The sequence below is a fragment of the Macaca thibetana genome, chromosome 5 (genome assembly GCF_024542745.1).
Source record: "Macaca thibetana thibetana isolate TM-01 chromosome 5, ASM2454274v1, whole genome shotgun sequence".
Lineage (NCBI taxonomy): Eukaryota > Metazoa > Chordata > Mammalia > Primates > Cercopithecidae > Macaca > Macaca thibetana.
The window spans coordinates 120,456,747-120,479,470 of NC_065582.1; the positions used below are offsets into that span (position 1 = coordinate 120,456,747).

Genomic DNA, 22,724 nt, shown 5'->3' on the forward strand with positions numbered 1-22,724 from the left:
TATGATATCTTTCAAGTGAAATTTTTCTGTAAATGTCTTTATGCTTTTAACTTTACTTAATATTTATTGTGAACTTATTTTGTTAAATGAGATCATGAAAAAGTCCTTAGAATAGTAGCTACCACATTAAAATAATGTTCAGAAACTGTTCTAGATCCCTAAATGTATACAGATTTTAAGATAAACTATTTGTCTTTGGGATGCCCACACTTTAAAAGGGGAGATAGACATGGAAACAAGTAGTTATTATATAGTGTGAACTGCGCCAAAATAAATTTGTACAAGATGAGGGAACACTAAACTTTTTGAAGGGTTGTGTCAGGAGATTTTATTAATAAAGTGACATGATTACAATTTTGAGGAAAAAAAGCTCACGAGTTCAAAAAAAAAAAAAAGACAGAGAAAATAGCATGTGGGTGGTGGGGGAAGGTAGAAATGTGAAACAGCATTCATTACTAATAGGGGATAAAAATATAAATAAAACATGACATTTGTCTTCTAAGAATTTATTGTCTCAATATATGTTTGAGATTGCAAGTCTTTCACAAGACTGCAATTCTGGGAAGAGGATATGGTAGAGCTGGTGGGCTGGGAGTCTCATAATCCAAAGTAAACACCTGGAAATTTACTTTGGAGGAGGTGGAAAGTCAATAAAAAATTTTAATTAGATTGAAGAGTTCTGAAGATTTGGAAAAGTCACACAGATGTGAATGAGGATGGGGATTAGGGCAAGAGTGCAGACAGATAGACCAGTTTAGAGGTCATATTGAAGGTCCGGGAAGGAGATTATGAGGACCTGAACTGAGGCTATGGAATGGGGTGGAGAGGAAGAGATGGATTTAGCTGTAGTTCTTGAACTTCATTGAATGATTGATCATCTGTGGGACAAGAAAAGGATTAATGGCCCACTTGTTTGGATGTCCAGGTAAATGACTGTGACTCCAGGCAAGATGAGGAATATTAAAGGAGAACAGTGTTTCCAATAAAGACATCAATATAGTTAATAAAGAGCAATTTGCTGTCCTTAGACTTGGGTCTGGGTCTGAATCAAATGAAAAGTATCTGTTTTACGGTCTTTCTCTTTGACTCATTTTATTTTAGTTATATCACTAATATCTGTTTATATGATTCTAATAAAGCAAATGTTAAGGTTAGAATTATATAACCTAGAGAAAAAATGAAAAAGTTACTGTGTGCTCATGTGAAATACCATTCTTCTCACTCATAATCGAAGCCTGCACTTCTAAAATCTATGGCAATAGATAGTTTGAGTATGTAGCTTGTGAATATTATGGCTGCTGTAATTATTTTATTATTCCCATTCCTTTTCCCCCCTTAGTTTTGTGGGTTTCATTACTGTACTCTGTTCCCTTCAAGAAGCACGAAATACCAAGAATCAAATTTAATAAAATGTAAGGGGTTGATAGCCAAATATCACATCATGGTAGCACTGCATCGTTTTAAAAGGACTTTTTAAAAAATCATAGTCACATTTGATTTTAAAATAAGCTTCTTCTGCCTAGTGATTAGCTATTTTCAGTCTGACGTAACTGGAATGTTGCCTTCTGTCTAATGTGGAAGTTGAAATAAGTTTTACCAAATGCCATTTATGTGTTTTGAAGTGTAGCTGGCAGGTACAGTACGCAGACACCAGCCAAGTGCAAAGGAAGTGATGTTTACCCTAATTGTGGAAAATAAAGTCATAATAAAATAACAAAGTGTTCAGAAAATTGTTAAGAAATGTGTTGGTTAGGCTGTTGTGAAAAGCTTGTAATAAGCATAATAAATAAAACAAAATATATTCAGGGCATTCTCAATTATGCAAGAAACTTTGAGCTTTTGACTATAGTTTAGATATGTTAGATGTATAAATGGTTTAAGCTTTGAAAAAGATTATTTAGATGACATTTAAATTCCCTAATGCCTTTAAAATTCCTGTATGTTTCTCCTGATTTGTACATGACAATTTTTTGTTCATTTAAACCTGAATGAATTGGATGCTAAATGAAACCTTTCAACAGCATTTTTTTAGAAAAATAAATTTTATTGTGTATATTTAATGTATATAACATGATGTTAAGGTATACATATAAATAGTAAAAAGGTTACTATAGTGAAACAAATTCACTTATCCTTTATCTCACCTAGTAAGAATCTCACCTACATAGAATAAAATTTTATTACCTATAGTCCTCATGTTGTATATTAGATCTCCAGACTTTCCATCCTACATATCTGCTACTTTGTATCCTCTAGCTGACATCTCCCCATTTAATTGCCCCTATAACTACCATTTTGTTTTCATCTCTGTATTTTGTATTTTTTAAAAAATATTACACATCTAGAGATAATGCAATATTTTTCTCTCTGTTTCTGGCTTATGTCACTTAGCTAATATCCTCCAGGCTCATCCATGCATGGCAAATGGCAGGATCTGGTTTTTTTTCCTGGGCTCAGGAATATTCCATTGTATATATTTATCACAACTTCCTTATCCATCCGTCTGTCAATGGGTACTTAGGTTGTTTTCGTATCTCAGCTATTGTGAATAATGCTGCAATGGACATGGGAGTGCAGATATCTTTACCAGATGAAGATTTCATTTCCTTTGGGTATAAGCCCAGAAGAGAGATTGCTGGGTTGTATGGTAGCTGTATTTTTAATTTATTTAGAAACCTCCATACTGTTTTTTATGTCTGTACCAATCCACATTCTCAGCAACATTGTCCTAGGTTCCCTTTTTTCCATAGTCTGATCAACATTTGTTACCTTTTGACTTTTTGGTAATGGCCATCCTAAGGAGTGTGAGGTGGTATCTCATGTTAGTTTTAATTTACATTTTTTTGATGATTAATGATGTTGAGAACCTTTTCATACACTGTTGACCATTTTTATGTCTTCTTTAGAGAAATGTCTATTCCGGTCTTTTGAAAAATTTTTTATCAGGTTATTTTTCCCCACTGTTGGGTTGTATGAGTTGTTTATAAGCTGTAGATATTAACCCTTTATCAGATATACGGTTGCAAATATTTTTCCCAATCTGTGGGCTGTCTTTTCATTTTATCAATTGTTTCCTTTGCTGTGTAGAAGTTTTTAAGTTTAATGCTGTTCTGTTTATTTATTTTTGCTTTTGTGGGTTGAGCTTTTGGTGTGATACCCAAAAAAATCATTGCCAAGGCCAATGTCCAGGAGCTTTTACCCTATGTTCTCTTCTGAAAGTTTTGTAGTTTCTGGTCTTCTATTTAGGTCTTTTATCCAATTTTGGGTTGATTTTTTTTTTTTTTTTGTAAGGTGTAAGATAAGGTTTTAATTGCATTCTTTTGCATGTAGAAATCTTGTTTAATTTACCATACCAGTACCATTTATTGGTACCGGCACCACTTATTCAGAGACTATCCTTTCCTTATTGTGTCCTTGTGATGCCGTTGTCAAAAATTAGTTGACTACGGTCAGGCACAGTGGCTCATGCCTACAATCCCAACAGTTTGAAAGGCCAAGGTGGGTGGATCACTTGAGTCCAGGAGTTTCAGGCCAGCCTGGGCAACATGGCAAAACTCTCTCTACAAAAAAATATATTTAAAAAAATAGTCAGGTGTGGTGGCACATGCCTGTAGTCCCAGCTACTCAAGAGGCTGAGGTGGGAGGATCACCTGAGCCCGGGAGGTCAAAGGAACAGTGAGCTGTGATCACACCACTGCACTTCAGCTTGGGTGACAGAGTGAGACCCTGTTTCAAAACAAAAACATTAGTTGATCATATGTGTCTGGATTAATTTCTAAGCTCTCTACTATGTTTCACTGGCCTAAGTGTTTGTCTTTATGCCAGCAGTGGTGCTGTTTTGATTAACATAGCTTTGTAATATAATTTTAAAACAGAAAGTGTGATGTCTCAAACTTTTTCTTTCTCAGAATTATTTTGGCTATTCAAGGTCTTTTATGGCTCCATACAAACTTTGGGAGTTTTTTTTCTATTTCTATGAAGAATGCCATTGAGATTTTGATAGGGATTGTGTTAGATCTATATATTTCTTTGGCTAGTATGGACATTTTAACAATAGTAATTCTTCTGATTCAGAACATAGGATATCTTTCCATTTATTGGTATTGTCTTTATTTCTTTCATATTTTATAGTTTTGGCATACAAATCTTTCACTTCCTTGGTTAAATTTATCCTAGGTATATTACTTTTTAAATTTTTGACCACTGGAAATAGAGTTGTTTTCTTCATTTATTTTTCAATTAGGTTGTTATTTGTGTATTGAAATAATACTGATTTTGTATGTTGATTTTGTATCCTGCAACTTTATAAAATTCACTTATTAGTTCTAATAGTGTTTTGTGGCATCTTTGGGATTCATACATTTAAGATCATGTCAAAATAATTTTACTTCTTCCTTTCTGATTCAGATACCATTTATTTCTTTTCCTTATCTGACTGCTCTTGCTAGTAGTTCCAGTACTATGGTGAACAGAAGTGGCAAGAGTGGGAATTCTTGCTTTTTACAGACGTCGGTGGAAATGCATTCAGTTTTTCCCCACTGATTACAATATTGGTTGTAGGTTTTTCATAAATGGCATTTATTGAGTTGAAGAATTTCCTTTCTGATGTGGTTTGGCTGTGTCCCCATTCAAATCTCATCTTGAATTGTAGTTGTTATTATCCCTACATGTCATGGGAGGGACCTGGTGGGAGATAACTGAATCATGGGAGTGGTTACCCCGTGCTGTTCTCATGAAAGTGAGTGAGTTCTTACAAGATCTAATGGTTTTATAAGGGGCTTTTCCCTGCCTTCACGCTGCACTTCTCCTTGTCATTGCCATGCGAAGAAGGACGTGTTTGCTTCACCTTCCGCCATGATTGTAAGTTTCCTGAGGGCTCCTCAGCCCTGCAGAACTGTGAGTCAATTATACCTCTTTCCTTTATAAATTACTCAGTCTCAGGTATTTCTTCATATCAGTGTGAGAATGGACTAATACACCTTCTATTCCAAAACTGTTGAGAATTTTTATCAAGAAATAATGTTGAACTTTGTCAGAGATATTTTCTATTAAGATAATCATGAGGCTTTTATCTATCATTCTACTAATGTGATGCATCACATTGATTGATGTATGTATATTAAACCAGTCTTGCATGCTAAAGTTAAATCCCACTTGATCATGATGTATAATATTTTTGATGTGTTGCTGTATTCAATATATTTTATTGAGCATTTTTGCATCAATGTTTATCTAAGAAAGTTGCCTGTAGCTTTTTTTTTTTTTTTTTTTTTCTTGTGATGTCTTTGTCTTCTTAGGTATCAAGGTGATGCTGGCCTTGTAAAATGTGTTGGAAATCATCCCCTCTAGGTCTTTTTTTTTTTTTTTTTCAAGAGTTTGGCAAGTACTGGTATCAATTCTTCTTTAAATATTTGGCAGAATTCAGCTGTGAAGCCATCTGGTCCTGGGCTTTTCTTTGTTGGAAATTAACAACTTTTATCATACTTTGTATTACATCTATTATAAAAGATAAAATTATGTTTGTTCTTTAGTTCTTTTGAAGGTGGAAATGTTTGTTTTGCTGTATTTTCTTTCTTCATGTTAAAGTAAGATGGGAATAAAAATGAGAAATACACAACTCAAACCTAATCTTCCATGTAAGTAAATTTTTTAAAAGTTAAACAGAAAATGTCTGCATATCCTCTAAACTAGTGATGGGTTTTTATGACTGAAATAAATACAAGTTGACTGGGTTTAATTCTGGCTCTGCTACTATCAGCAAGCTAGTTAAATTCTGTACTTCAATCACCTCATCTGTAAAATGAAGAATCAAAGTCTTTCATGGCTTTGTCAGAATCCAAAATAATACAAATAATAAATACCAGTAAATAATTGGTGGATAGTCCTGTTTCTTTCAGTCCCTAAAGCAAAGGGCCTTGTTTTGTTCTGTTTTTGGTCTTTTCTTTAAATATAATTCTTCAGATGACCTGACAGTTTATAGTTAGGAACATTTCTGCATTTTCTCCAGAGCAATCTGTATAATTACTGTTAAAGTTACTCATTAATATTATTTTTCTTTAAAATTTATAAAAATAAATGTTTCTGAATTTCTTGCAAAGTGAACAAAATGATGTCTAGAAGCATAAACATAAAGAATATAAACCTGTCAATATTTACTGCCACAATTCTCTACTTTAACTGCTTTAAGGTATTAACCACTCAGCAGAATTAAAATAAAATCTACAGACTGAAGGTAACAAACACAGAATATTTAAAATAAAACTGATACACCTGTTAAAAAAAACTTGTGGGATAATGCTTTATCCATTAATAATTCAATGTGGACACCAAATAAAATGACATTGTTGTGACGTCACATTAATGTTGTAATGAGATATAAAATAACTAGCGTATTTGTCCATATCATTTAAAAAATCTATTCAAATAAACAGAACACAGTAACTAAAGCCTTTTGGTAATTTAAATAGAAATAAAACTTGAACAGTCACAGGAATGGAGTACACGTCAAAAGAGTCCAATTTAGTTCTGTGGATGGCAGTGGGATTCCCTTTGGGAGATCTGTTTCTGTGGTAGGTCTATTGGCAATACTGGAAAGCATGAGTCAGAAACACTGGCAACGGGAGACAGATAGTAAAAAGGAGGAGCTAATTGTGTTGTTGCAGCACTTAAAATGATACAGCCATCTAAGTCGTGATGACACTGGTATTTTCATGATGAGGCAAAATTTGCTTTGGACTCAATAAAAATTCCAAAGATAAGAAACACTAATCAGAGGACTGCAAAAAAATGTCCTTGGTTTTCTCAAAAGACATACGAGGGCATATTCTATAAATGTCATTATGATAAGTGACTTAAGAAGCATCAAGAACTGGCAAAGTGGGGGGAAACTGGGGTGATGGGGTGGTTACAACTATGAGTTAGTTATCAAAATTAGCTTCCTATCAGCTAGAAATGACTGGTTTGACAAAAGAGTCAATGAAGAAGAATGAAATTGTGGAGTGTGGGCAGAAATTGCATAGCACCCTGCTCCTTTATTGGAATGTGTAATAGCTCTGTACATGGGCGAAAATATTAAATCTTATTTACATAATGGAATATAATGTAAAACATATAAGACATTTAAAGAAACTGGTTATAATAATTTCATGAGTTTTCTGAAACTTTCTTTGAAAACATTTTTCAGACCTTTGAGTTCTAGATTCAGTAAAAGATCTATCTCTCTTTATAGCTGAGTTTCAAAATCATTATTACCATCTTGGAAGCACTACTCTCATGCTACAGTATCAGCAAGGTCAACTATACCTCTGATAGCAGCTACACAAGTAACAATACTTAGTCACTTAATTTCATTCATACAAATACAAGGAGAATTTATGCCGTTTTCTTATATTAGAATGGTCACATTTTCTACCTCAAGAAGACTTTATAGTTTAACTGCCAAGTATAGTATTAATAAAAATAAATTTCATTCATTCATTTAGCTCATGTTCAATTAGTACATGTTCATTGGACATCTACTATGTTCCAGACACTAATTTAGTTATATGGTTATGGCCGTACTAAGGATATAGACTGCCTTTATGTGTCCCAATGGAAAAGACAGTTTGTGCAATAAACAAATCTATACACAAATGTCAGATATCAAGTAAGAGGACAGAGAATAATGAGGGTACAGTGATGGAGGTGGTAGGATTAATGTGATCAGGGGAGATTACTCTGCAAAGGTGATATCTAACTGGAGACATTAACAAGGTGAAAGACGGAGCCATGCAACTATCTAAGGGGAAAATGATACAGCAAAAGAAATAGTCATTACAAGGGCCCTGATGTGGGAGCAGAGTTGGTGAATTTGCAGAAGAGCAGAAAGTCAGTGTGGCCAGTAGGCAGTGTGCAAGTGGAAGAGGAAAGATGATGGAATCAGAGATCATTATAGACCACATCATAACCCAGCAGGCCACAATAACAACCATTTTGGTCCCAGCACTTTAAAAGGCCCAGGCAGGCGGATCATGAGGTCAAGAGATCGAGACCATCCTGGCGAACATGGTGAAACCCCATCTCTACTAAAAATACAAAAATTAGCTGGGTGTGGTAGCACTTGCCTGTAGTCCCAGCTACTCAGGAGGCTGAGGCAGAAGAATCACTTTAACCTGAGAGGCAGAGGCTGCAGTGAACTGAGATTGTGCCACTGCACTCCAGTCTGGAGACAAAGTGAGACTCCGTCTCAAAGAAAAAAAAAAAGAATGATTTTGGAGTTTTGATCCCTGTGGATGGGACTGATCTTTTTAAAAGAATGACCCTGTGGAGAATACACTGGGTGGAAGGCAGCAACGAAGGTGTGAAAAGTGGAAGCAGAGAAACTGATTAGGGAACCCTTGAAATAGTTCTGGTCTGAGATGATGGCTGCTTGGAGTAGGATGCTAGCAACAAGGAAATCAGAACATATAACTGGATTCAGAATACATTGTGAAGTTATAGCTGACAGAATTTGCTGACGAATTGGTTGTAGAACGTGAGAGAAAGAGAAGAGTTAAGGAGGATGTCAAGGCCTTTAGTCTGTGCAGAGAAAAATGATAATCCAGTGGATATGAAACATTTGAAAGTAGTGACATCGTTCTCAAATTAATGCTTATATGGAACTCTAGTGTATAACACAGACTTACAGCAAAGATGTTCTGGGATGGAGAAGGTGTACAGAAGTCTGCCAGTATGTAATCTCCCCACAGGAAGGGACCCCTGAGATACATTTGCAAGAATTAATTGCTGAATTTCACACTGACTACAATTGCTTCAGTAAAATCCTGAAGATCCTCCACGATGGAGCCCTGGGCAGCAAGATCTGTCACCCGGTCCCTACTGATGTCTCTTGCATTCCGTTCTCCAGCCTTTACCTGCCATATACCCAATGAGCACACCTTCATTTTTCTAATGTCATCTCTATAAAATCTTTCCAACATATAAAACTCCTGGGTAGGCTTTGACGTGTAAATAAGGAACCAGCATGCCTTTTATTTCCTCTCTGTCCTCAGAAGAGATTATTGCTTCAGAAGAGGTAGAAAAGGCTGTGATCTAGAGAAGTTAGTCTTTGATAAAGGGACCTGCTTCCTCTGAGAGTAGCTGTAGTACAAATGTATTTGTAAGTATGGCGGTAGGGATTTGAAGGATTTCTTTTTTTATTTTACCCAGGACCTGACAGAATCACAGAATTTACAGTTAACTTAGAATTGTTCCACTTCATTCATCAATACTAACATCCACTTTATCAGAACCCTACCATAATGTTGTCTAGCCTATTCTTAAAACCTTTCCTTCTAACTTCCTGAGAAAGCTCCCCTCACCTTTACTTAGCCTGATGATGCTTTTTAGGCATGCATTCCCAAAGTTTGCATCTCCTACACTAACTGTATTTTCCTAAGAACATTCAAAATGGATATAATCCGTATGTCATATCTAATTCAGTCAACAAGTTCTAATTGAGCACCTACTATGTAACCTAACACTATTCTAGGCTCTGGGTATTCTCTAGTGAACAAAAGAAGGTCCGGTACTCCAGTAACAGAAATAAAATCACTTACACATTTACAGTTCTTCCTACTGATTGGCCAAACCAGAGGGTTAAATCCCCTTATTGCCTTGGTGAAAAATTAGGGTCATGCTGAGAAAGCATTTGCCACATATCTTTTATAAATTAAGAAATATGAATAGGAATTATATACCAGGTGGATATAATGATGAAGGTACAGCTCCCTAAAAATTTTATAAGTCTGCTTTTTTTGTTCAGACTTTAATGTTTAGCTTTGTTTTAAATCAACCACCTAAATAATGTGTCTCGAAATTTGAAACAAAGAGCCAATAGTTTATGTTGAATAAGTTTATATATTCAACTTAGTAACACAAAGAAAACAAGGATGAGTTGGCCAAGGGTTTAAGTGCAAAAGAGAAGTTATTTGTGAGGACTGTATAAACATCCTTTAATAACATATGACTACTATTATTCAAAAGTTTATGATCATCCTACATGACCCTCCATTGGGTTTATTTCTGTGTTTGTTTTTAACATCATTAAAACAAGAAAACACTGGGCAATTAATTTGAAGTTGGTGAAGTGAATCCATAAGATAACTGATGACATCAAGATGAGGATTTAAATATTCTATTATACTTGCTACTAAAGAAATGTAAACAACAAAACTTTAAATTAAATGCAGTACACTCTTCTATGTGCAGCATAAATATTTATGTGCTGATCAAGTATTCTCACAGCAGTAGCCTTGGGGGGAAATTCTTTTTATGTCTTACACATGTCTTAACATATTTGTATTCAACCTGAAGCATAGATACACATTAGATATTCTGTTTGGGCACAGTCCTCTCTACTTCTTGCCAAAAAGCCTTCATTTCTGGGAATACTTGTGGTTAATAACATCTCCTTAATGACATGGGTTAACTAAGGTTAATGACCTTCCTTACTACACATACATACACACAGACACACAGAATGAGACTCACATGTCAGTGGTGAGAAGCAGCAATAGAGAACAAATACAATATTTATTTTAAATGCTATTTTTAGATGCATGAAGGAAACTGTGAACCTCAGCAAAATCCACAGACTCAGACCTCTTCCTCCCCAGCATTTAGCCATGGATATGTGGCAGAGTAAAATTAAATCACCAAAACTGGACTGCCTTTAATTATGGTCTGCTCTGTGGGCAGTTAAAAGGTATAAAGTTTGTTTTGAGAGATTTAAGTTGAGAGAGAGTATAACATACTAGTTAGAAGCACAGAGTCTGGAGTCCAGCTGTTCTATTTTAAGTTCCAACTCTGACATTTATGAGCTGTATGATTTTAGGCAAGATACTGAACCTTTTTGTATCTCAGTTTTTTTCATCTGCAAAATGGGTATAATGGTATCTACTTGATACATTCCTTGTGAAAATAAAATGAGATAATATATTTAACATGTCAAAAGTGCTATAAATATTATTGCTATTATTAAAATGCTATCTGCTCACTGATTTTTATTTTAAAACACTAAATGCGTAGGAATAATCAAATCCAAATGTCTTTGTTCTTCTTCAGTATGACCACTTTATTTCTGTTCTCACTTTAGTGAAATGTTTTTCTGCTTTCTTGACTTTCCAGTCTTTAAAAATAAAATTCCAAGGATGGGAATGGACAGTACAACTCTTTAACCATTCTTCAAAACCGTGGTACTAAGTCCTTTCAAAATAAACAAGGCCATGATAAATTTCAATCTCATTTTCTTTCATGCCTTATTTGGACTGAAGTCCACCAATTAGAGACTGTTTTTATACAAATTCCATATAGCATTAAGCATGATGATGTAACATAACTAAATCTCAGTATTGTTCCCTTTTCTATGTGACTTGTCTAGTCTACTCTTCCCAGTTGGACCTTATGCATCTACTTTCACAATCTTCACCCATCTCAGTTTTATATTTCCAAAATGATTCTTTCTCATGCACTGAATCTCTTAATAAACAGTCCTTCCAAAACTTTTGACTACTCCTATGACAACTCAGACATCTTTGCCTACTGTATTTAAAAAAAAAAAAAAGCCATGAAACAGATGCCCCAATACTTGTAGACAGCAGCTGATTCTACCACTTACTAACTATATATGCTCTTTATATCCTTCAGTTTCTTCACCTGAAAAATGGTGATAATGGCCTTAAATTTCTGGACTGTAGTGAGGTTTAGGGATAATAAATTAAGTGCTTAGCACAACGTCTGACAGGTAATAGGCTATGAAAGGAAACTATTACAATTATTATTATTCGTCAACTTGAAACTATAATTATTTCAATGAAACTCTCCAAATGCCATCTTGAGGGGGAAATGAAATTTGTGTTATTTCAATATTTATCTGCCAGCATGGTGGTGGGCAGTTGATACATTTTATCTCAAATTTACCCAATTCTTTTTAGTAGTTATTTAATAGCCTCATTTAATGATTAGTTAAGGCCTAGAGAGACTAATTTAGGCAAGGTAAATTTGGTAAGCAATGGAACTAAGATTTTGACTTAGTACTATGATTCCCAATTCTCAATTATTTCTGTACTCTATAAATCTTCCTTTGATATTTAACCCATAGATAACTAAAACCAATGATTTGGCTAAGTTCTATCTCATTATGTGCTTACTTAATTATCACAATGGAGTCTTAGCCCTTCTTCCTATTTCCACATTTCTCTGCAGCAATCCATCAGATGCTCTGTGATTTCAAATATTTTGGAAAGCCTTTGATACTGTCTCTTCTGCTCAAATGTCTTCTTCTACCTACTGTCTACTGAATCAAGCCCACACTCCATAGCATGAACTCATACCTTTTCAATCAAGCATTTATTATTTTCACTGGCGTTTCAAGTTCAGTGAGTCTAGCTTCCCTACTGAACTTTCTTGAGCCTTTGAACATGCCCCCACACTTAACTGATCCTGCTCAAGCTGTGCCCCCCCCCCATTGGCACTGTTTTTTTCCTACCTCCCTACACTCAAATCCTATTCACTCTTCAAGATCCAGCTTAACTGTTACATCTCCATGGACCCTTTCTGAATCCCTACTTAAAAGTGATGTCATTTTACTAATGCCAAACCTATTTGGGGCTAATATTTTTCTGTTATTTGTTGTGCTCTCTCTGTTAAGCTTATGTTCCTATAGTGCCCAATACTTTTCCAACCTTAAATTAATAATAAAAATATAATTTGATTGAGCCCAAGAATTACAGTACAGCCTATGTAGTGAGACTCCTGCCTCTAAAAAATACTACTAATAATACATCAATAAATAATCAAATATTATTTGTATTGATTCTAATATCATTTTTACCCAGCTAGACAGTAAACTCCATAGAGTATGAATAGTACCTATTTTGCTTGTTGCTGTAACTCCAGTGTCTAGCAGAGTACCTGAGCCTTAGTGGTGTTTAATAAACATTGTTGAGTTAGTAATATAGACATTGCAATCTACAATATTCTTTTATGTTAATAATTATACCTTCTCTTAGTTTACAGTTTCCTAAAGGGCAGAATATATAGCATTCTCCTCTATATCTTTTCCAGAGTTCCTAAATATGTGATTAAAAATATTAATAAATCTTCCCTCTGCAAAATTTGCTCCATAGAAAGTAAAATTCTAAAATATTTATTTTTCTAATATTATACAAATATTGACCTAGGTGACTTTTATAGAACACTCCACCCAACAACAATATAATATGCATTCGCTTATACTGCATATGCAAAATTCATCAAAAAAGGGCATAATCTGGTTCATAAACATGCCTCAACAAATTAAAACAAATTAAATCTTACAAAGTATGTTATTTGATTATAGAAAAATTAAATCGTCCCACAAAGGGTGATTCTGGTGATGTCTCAGATAGAAATAAGAAACATGTTATTGGACAATGGAGAAAAGGCTATTCTTGTAATAAAGTGGCAAAGAATTTGGCTGAATTGTTTTTGTGTCCTAGTGTTTTGTGGAAGGTAGAACCTGAGTGATGAAATTGGATATTGGCCAAGAAAATATCTATGTGAATTACTGAAGATATGGCTTGGCTTTTCTTGACTGCCTACTGTAAAATGAAAAATGTAAAGAAAACAAAATGCAATACCCATGAAGTGCAGTAAAGTGAATCACAACAAAAAGAAGTATGTCTGTTTTAATATCACACAAAATCAACTTTAAATCAAGGGTTTTGCCAAGAACTAAAGAAAGATGATAATTATATAAAGGGGTCAATTCATCAACATAACAAATGTTAAAACAATCCGTAAATGTGTATGCGACTAACCACAGAGCTGCAAAGTACTTGAAGCAAATACTGTTATAATGAAGAGGAAAAGTACACAAATCCACATTACAGTTTAAGACATCAACGCTCTTCTCTCACTATCTGATAAAGTAGACAAAAATTGATAAAGAAATGTATCTATTAGCAACATTATCAATCAGCTTGACCTAGTTGATATTTATAGAACACTCCACCCAACAACAACATAATACACATTATCTCCCACTGCATATACAAAATTAATTAAAAAAAGAGCACAATTTGGTTCATAAACACACCTCAACAAATTTTAAAAAATAAATCTTTTAAAGTATGTTCTTCGATTTTAAAAGAATTGAACCACAAGTTGATAACAGAAAGATATCTGGAAAATCCCCAAATATTATGAAATTAAACAACAAGCTTCTAAATGACCTAGGAATTAAAAAGAAGTACAAAAAACTTAAAAATATTTTGTTTTAAATGAAAACATAAAAAAATTGGTGAGATGCACATAAGGCAATAATTGGGGGAAATTTATAGATTAAAATTCTTAATTAGAAAATAAGAAAATGGCCGGGCACGGTGGCTCACGCCTGTAATCCCAGCACTTTGAGAGGCCGAGGCGGGCGAATCACGAGGTCAGGAGATCGAGACCATCCTGGCTAACACGGTGAAACCCCGTCTGTACTAAAAAAAATACAAAAAATTAGCCGGGCATGGTGGCGGGCGCCTGTAGTCCCAGCTACTCGGGAGGCTGAGGGAGGAGAACGGCGGGAACCCGGGAGGTGGAGCTTGCAGTGAGCCGAGATGGCGCCACTGCACTCTAGCCTGGGCGACAGAGGGAGACTCCGTCTCAAAAAAAAAAAAAAAAAAAAAAAAAGAAAAAAAAGAAAAGAAAAAGAAAATAAGAAAACAATAATCAGCCCTACCTTAAGACACTGGGAAAAAGCTGATCAAAGTAAACCAAATAAAAGCAGAAAAAAGGAAATAATAAAGAAACTAATGAAATTGAAAACAGTAGAGAAGTCAATAGAAACAAGTCAGTTCATTATAAAGATATATAAAAATTGGTAAGCCCCATAGAATTATTCAGAAAAAAGAAGGCACAAATTTGTAACACTAGGAATGAGAAGGAAGATATTACCACAGAACTATTAAACATAAAAGAATGATAAATAAATGCTATGAGTAACATGCCAATAAATTTGCTCATGTAGTAAAATGGATAAATCTTTTTGAAATACAAAAACTTTCAAAGCTCATTCAGGAAGATACAAATGTCTGAAAAGTACATATCTAAAAATAATAACATCAATTTAAACAGATTTTGCCAGAAAATAACAGATTCTGCCAGAAAATAGAAAAAAAAGAAATGCTTCCAAATTTTTATAATGAATCCAGCATATCCTGATAACAAAACCAAAGACATTATTTTTAAAAATCAGACAAGTTAGAATTTCCTAAAGGGAACTGGAAAAAAAAATCAGACGAAAACCCCTCAAAACAAGAAGTAAAAATCTTTAAAAAATGGAATTCAAGAGTACCTAAAACCGATATTATATAAAAACAAGTGAGGTTTATCTTAGAACTACAAAGTTAGCTCAAAATTTGGAAACCAATCAGTATAACTCATAGTATTTACAGACCAAAAAACAAAACAGAAACAAAAACACTCCTATAGGATCATCTCAATGTATTCAGAGAAAGCATCTGAAAAAAACTTAACCTTAATTCATTATTAAAAGAAGAAGAAGAAAGAAGAAGAAGAAGAAAGAAGAAGAGGAAGAGGAAGAAGAAAAAGAAGGAGAAGGAGAAGGAGAAGGAGAAGAAGAGAGCTTTCAACAAGCTAGGGATAGAAGAAAAGTTTCCCAAGTATATAAAGCTCTTCTAAGGAAATCCTATAGCTAATGTATACAGTGGCGAGACTGAATGCTTTCTTTTAAAGCTCGGAACAGAGCAAGGATGTCTGCTCTTATTACTCCTATTTGTATTGGAAGTCCTAGCCACTGCAATAAAGCAAAAAATTGCTTTTATTAACATACTATAAAGAAAATCCTTGAGAATCTGCCATAAAGAGACTAATATGTATGTTTGCAAAAATTACAGAGTGAAGGTCATACATAAAAATCAAACTATTTCCATATATAAGCATTGAACAAATAGGTACTGAAATTGTAAAAGCAGTAACATATACAATAGCACTGAAAACTATGAAATAATTATCTGTGAATCTAACAAAATTTGTAAAATATTTAAATGGAAAAAATTTAAAGCATTTATGAAAAATCAAATAAAACCTTAAAAATTGATAAAGATATATTATGCTTAATTAGAAAAGTTAATCTTGTTAATTTGACAATTCTTTATAAGTTTAACTATATATTCTCAGCAAGAATCAACTATCAATCACAAAATGTGAGTCCTTTAGCTTTTTATTCTCAAAATTATTTTGGCTTTTCTAGGTCATTTGTTCTTAAATAACAACTTTAGAATTGTTTCTTTCTTTCTCAAAAAAAAAAAAAAATCCTACAGTTATAAAACTTAGAAAATAGAGAAGAAAATATTTTTGTCCTTGAAGTAGAAAATATTTGGTAGATAGGAAATACACACCTATTAGAATGGCTAAAGTTTTTGTTTTTTTCCTAAGGGAAAATAACTAGAATATTCATATGTTGGTGTTGGGAAGGCAAAATGGTACCTCCACTTTAGAAACTGGTTTGGGAGAAATGAAGTTAAACATTAAAAAATGCACAGATAAACGGAAGGACATTCCATGTTCATAGATTGAAAAAACGAGTATTATTAAAATGCCCATACTACCCAAAGCAATCTACAGATTCAATGCAATCCCGTGAAAATCTCAATGGCGTTTTTCATAGAAAAGAAAAAAAAAAAGTCCTAAAATTCATCTGGACTCACAAAAGACCCCAAATAGGCAACGCAATTTTGAACAAGAATAACAATGCTAGAGGTACCACACTCCCTGATTTCACAGTATACTACAAAGCTATAGTAATCAAAACAATATGGTATTGGCATAAAATCAGACATATAGACCAACGCAACAGAAGAAGGAACCCAGAAATAAACTGATGCATCTATGCCAACTGATATTTTCCAAGGGTACCAAGAATACACAGTGGATAAAAGATAGTGTCCTCAATAAAGAGTATTAGGGAAACTAAACATCCACATGTAGAAAAATAAAATTGGGCCCTATTTCACTCCATTCATAAAAATAAACTTGAAATGGATTGAAAACTTAAATATAAAACTGAAACATTCAAATTCTTAGAAGAAAATATAGGGACCAAGCTTCTAAATATTAGACATGGCAATGATTTATTGGATATGACACGACAACAAAAGCAAAGGCAGCAAAAGCAAAAACAGACAAGGGGATTACATTAAACTAAAAAGCTTCTGCACAGTCAAGGAATCAATTAAAAAATTAAAAGGTGGTCTACAAAATGGGAGAAAATATTTGCAAACCACGTACCTGATAAAAAGTTAATATCCAAAGTTTATAAGGAACTCCAAAAACTCAATAGCAAAAGACCAAGTAATCTAGTTTAAAAATGGTCAAATGACCTGAATAGACATTCCATCAAAGAAGACATACAAATGGACAACAGGTTTATGAGAAGGTGAACAACATTCCTAATCATCAGGAAAATTCAAGTCAAAACAACAATGAAATATCACCTCACGTCTGTTAGGATGGTTGTTAGGTTGAATAGAAAGTTGGGTGTCTCCACTGAGAAACCCTTTGGGCTAGGGTTGGCTCCAAGTTCTCAACTGTCAGCTCACTGAATTATAAAAATAACTATTAATTACCACTGATTCTTCGGCAAAATCCCCTTAAAACACATTCCTACATATATTTCACACCCAGGTAGTTAGTCTCAATCATGATAATTCCATCTCTGTGGCTAAGGGCTGTTCAAAAATGGACATGCAATTCAACTCTAGCCAGTGATATGTGAGGGACAGTTGGGAAATTGTTGAGAAAGACTTCTTTTCTTCTAAAATAAGACAAACTGAGAGATAACTCCTTATTGTTTTCTCTGAATATTGTTGTGTCCTGATGTGACACCTGAGACTGCTATAACTCTATGAGAAGCAAGCGATAAGAGAAACTAACCTGAGGAGAATGTGGACTCACAAAGAATACCAAAGTAGAAACACAGAAATAACCAGGGTCTCATATCACACATTTGAGGGGTTGGATCAAATATCACTGAGAACAGCCCAGCTTTTGGTATTACTAGTATATTAAATAATAATTTTTCCTATTGTTAACACCAACCAGCGTGGGGCTGAAGTTTTAATTAATTGCAATTGAAAACACCCAAATGAATACACATACTTAAACATTAATTCCCATAGCTTCAAGAATCTTCCAAAAATATGGAAGGCTTTTTATCTGAAACTTCAAGAAAGGTTTTAATTCAAACTCTATTATAACACAAGTTTTGATAGTTCAAACAAGGACTTTTCTATTACATGTATACCAAAACATTTTTTAAAAAATACTATAACCCACCAAAGAGAGACACTTCCTGTATATTTTATGCAATTTAAAGCACCTATTACATATGCTTGGTATACTAATTACAATATATTTCTAGCAATTCTTTGAAAACAAGTCTTTAGTCATATGCTTGGTAAGTAATTCTGAGATTTCTTAATTCATTCAAAAAATACTTACTGAAATTTTTTGCTGGCTGAAGGTGAAATGGTTAATCATAGATACTCAAGGAGTTTATAGGCTGGGGGAAATACAAATATTAAAAAATGTATATGTAAACCATTAACATAATAAAAAATGGTAACAGAAATGAAAGGTGCTCTTATATGTCTATAACAAGGAAATCTTATCTAGAGTAAGGGGTCAGGGAAGGTTTTTCTGAGAACATTTAAATGAATACCTGAAGGATCATCTAATTAGGGTGAAAGTAAAAGGATGAGTTGCACATCTCACACTTTAAATCAAAAGCTAGAAATAATTAAGCTTAATGAAAAAGTCACGTTGAAAGGTAAGACAGGCTGAAAGCTAGGCCTCTTGTACCAAACAGCCAAGTTATGCAAAGAAACAGTTTTGAGTAAATTAAAAGTGTTATTTCAGTGAATAAACAAATGATAAGAAAGTAGAACAGACTTATTACTGATACGGAGTAAGTTTTGTGGGCTAGATAGAAGCTCAAACCAGCCACATATAACATGTGTTAAGGTCAAAGTCTAATCCAAAGCAAGGCCCTAACTCTAATTCTTTCATTCTATAAAGGATGAGAGAGGTGAGGAAGCTGCAGACAAAAATTCTGAAGCAAGCAGAAGTTAGTTCATGAGACTTAAGGAAAGAAACCATTTTCATAACATAAGAGTGCAAGGCAAAGCAGTAAGTGTTGATGTAGAATCTTCAGCAAGTTATCCAGAAGGTTACTTAAGATACCTGATAAAGGTGGGTGAACTAAATAATAGACTTTCAATGTAGGCAACTTTCATAGCTAGAGGGGAAAAGTCAATGCCTAGCTTCAAATACAGGCTGACTCTCTTGTTAGGAGCTAATACAGCTGGTGACTTGAGGTTGAAGCCGACACTCATTTCCATTCCAAAAATTCTAGGGCCCTTAAAAATTATGCTAAATCCACTTTGCCTGTGCTCTATAGACGGAACAACAAAGCCTGATGACAGAACATCTGTTTACAGCATGGTTTACCAAATATTTTAAGCCCACTGTTGCTCCAAAAAAAGAGAGATTCCTTTCAAAATATTACTGATCATAGACGATGCATATCTGGTCATCCCAGAGCTCTGAAGATCAATGTTGTTTTCATGCCTGCTAACAGCAGTCTATTCTGCAGCCCATGGATCAAGGGGAATTATGACTTTCAAGTATTGTTATTTAAGAAATAAATTGATAAGACTATAGCTCTCATAGTAGTAACTGAAAGCCTTCTGGGAAGGATTTACTATTCTAGATGCCACTAAGAACATCTGTGATTCATGGAGGGAAGGTGAAAATATCAAAATTAACAGGAATTTGGAAGAAATTGATTCCAACCCTCATGGATAATTTTGAGGGGTTCAAAACTTTAGTGGAGGAAGTAACTGCAGATGTAATGGATAAAGCAAGATAACTAGATTTAGAAGTGGAACCTGAAGACATGACTCAAATGCTGCAATCTCATGATAAAACTTGAACAGATGAAGAGTTGCTTCTTATGGATGAACAAAGAAAGTGGTTTTTTGAGATAGAAACTATTCCTGGTGAAATGTTGTGAACACTGTTGATATGAAAAGAAAGGATTTAGAATAATATGTATGCTTAGTTGATAAAGCAGTGGCAGAATTTCAGAGGACTGACTCCAGCTTTGAAAAAATGTTCTACTCTAAGCAAAATGCTATCAAACAGCATCACATGCTACAGAGAAATCTTTACTGAAAGAAAGAGTCAATTGATGAAACAAGTTTCATTGTCTTATTTTAAGAAATTGTCACAGCACATCAACTTTCAGCAATCACCACCATGACTAGTTAGCAGCCATGAATACTAAGGCAAGATCCTCACCTGCATAATAAAGATTACAACTCACTGAAGGCTCCAATGATTGTTAGCATTTCTTTCATCAATAAAGTATTTTTCATTAAGGTATGTGCTTCTTTTAGATATAATGTTTTTGCACATTTAATAGACCACAGTATAGTATAAACATAACTTTTACATGCACTGGGATATGTAAAAAATTTGTAGCACTCACTATTGTGATATTTATTGCAGTGGTCTGGAACAGAAACTGCAATATCTTCAGGGTGTGCATGTATTAAGTCTCACCTCCCCTTCTATATGCTCCACACCAGTTGGCTGGATCCATACTTCTTAGGTCTATTCTTTTTTTTTGCTCTATGAGATATCTCAATGGCCTCTCAATTAATTGTGTTTTTTAAAACTCAATTTCAATTGTTTCAACCAAAATAATTTTAACCACCCACATCTAAGAGCCCGTAAAATGTTTCTTGAGGAATCAAATTCTGTTACTTGTGACTGAGTATGGGAAAACATCTAAGGAGACAAAAGCAGAATTAAAATTGTGACTGAAAAAGAACGGGTGGATCACGAGGTCAGGAGATCAAGACCATCCTGGCTAACACGGTGAAATCCCGTCTCTACTAAAAATACAAAAAAAAAAAAAATTAGCTGGGTTTGGTGGTGGGCGCCTGTAGTCCCAGCTACACGGGAGACTGAGGTGGGAGAATGGCATGAACCCGGGAGGCGGAGCTTGCAGTGAGCCGAGATCATGCCACTGCACTCCAGCCTGGGCGACAGAGCCAGACTCCATCTCAAAAAAATAAAATTAAATTAAAAATTAAAAAAAAAAGAATTCATAAATTGTCCAGTACACTCTCTTCTGAAAAATATGTTATATTACTTGTTGATGTTGAATATTTTTGGTATGCTATTCCTAGAAATAATTCAATATTTTGTTTCCTATTCAAAGTTATATTAATGATAATACATTTCAATTTATAATAAACACCAGTTTTATTTTATCTTTTATATATATATATCATGGAGGCTAAACATAATGTGCTATGGCTATGCAGTTTCTGGCAAAATAAGTAGCTAAATACATAAAAATAAATTTTAAAACACAGTTGTTTTCAATAAGCAGCCAGTGTTCTTCACTTAACTTCCTGTATGATTGATTTAAATATTTGTATTTCAGTGGTATTTTGCAATCCAGTTCAGGGGGAGGAGCTATGATTAAGATATAATTGTCCTAGAGAGATGTGATCAGCAATGTTCACAGCTAATATAATCTGCATATTAAATAAACAAAATTAACATGTCCCAGAATTTGCCTGTCACATTTCTAAAGGGCCATGTGTGAAAGAGGTAATGAGTACATTAGAGTGCTGCATACGAAGACCTTTGAGAGCTTCTCATTCTTGGAATGCTCCCCTCTAATGCCAAGTGGCCTTATCATTGCCCAATTAACTCAAAAAACAACCCAAATGCTATTTCCTAAGATTTATAATTTTTAAATAACCACTTTTTTTTATTTTTGAAGATTTGAGTATGTATTAAGTGATACATTAAGACCTAATTGTTATTATAAAGTCACCTAATTCTCAAGATGTTTTAAAAGATATACGATATAGTATAGGATAACACAGAATAATTACATTTTAACTGTTGAGCTTTAAACGAAAAATACCTTACAAACCGTGTGTATAGTTAAAACAATGTAAGTATTAAGCTTTGTCTGTGTAAGAATACCTAAAATTCTATTATTGAATTTCATATGATAGACCTTACTTTTATTTCCATAAGTAGATCAATAGAAATTTACTTCTCTATTTGCATGAAAATCCATTAATTTATTATAGTACTGTATCTGGCTACAGATAAAATACTGAAAAATAATTACAGCCAGAAAAAAAAAAGCTTATTTCATGGCTGTATGAACGATAATACCAATATTTCATTAAGTATACAGAGGGATTTGGAATCTAGCTTTCATGTATTTTCTCCTAAGCAGTTAAACATTATTAATGAAAAAATAGTTTTCTCAATATTAGCATATGAATCAAAGAAAATGCAATTCTAATAGGTAGATTCCATTCTAAATAATGTTTATGTCATTTATTCTAATGCACAGATAACACATAATTCAAGCAGATAAACCACTACCAGGCATCTATCTAGAACAACTCCTAATACATGCCTGTTGAATGAAAAACTTCATCTTACTTAACATTTACTAAATTACTTCCAGTTCCAGCCTGGGTGACACAGCGCGAGACTCCGTCTCAAAAAAAAAAAAAAAAAAAAAAAAAATTACTTCCAGAAAGGCAATCATGAATATAGAACACTTTATTTTTATTAGTTTAGACATATGCACATTAATGCTGCCTGAATTC

General features: G+C 33.9%; 1 protein-coding gene across 1 annotated transcript in view; it reads right to left on the minus strand.

Moving 5' to 3' along the window:
• The window catches only part of LOC126955162 (transmembrane protease serine 11F), a 75,599-nt gene that overhangs the window by 45,766 nt on the left and 7,109 nt on the right, over positions 1 to 22,724 (minus strand). The window lies entirely within an intron of this gene.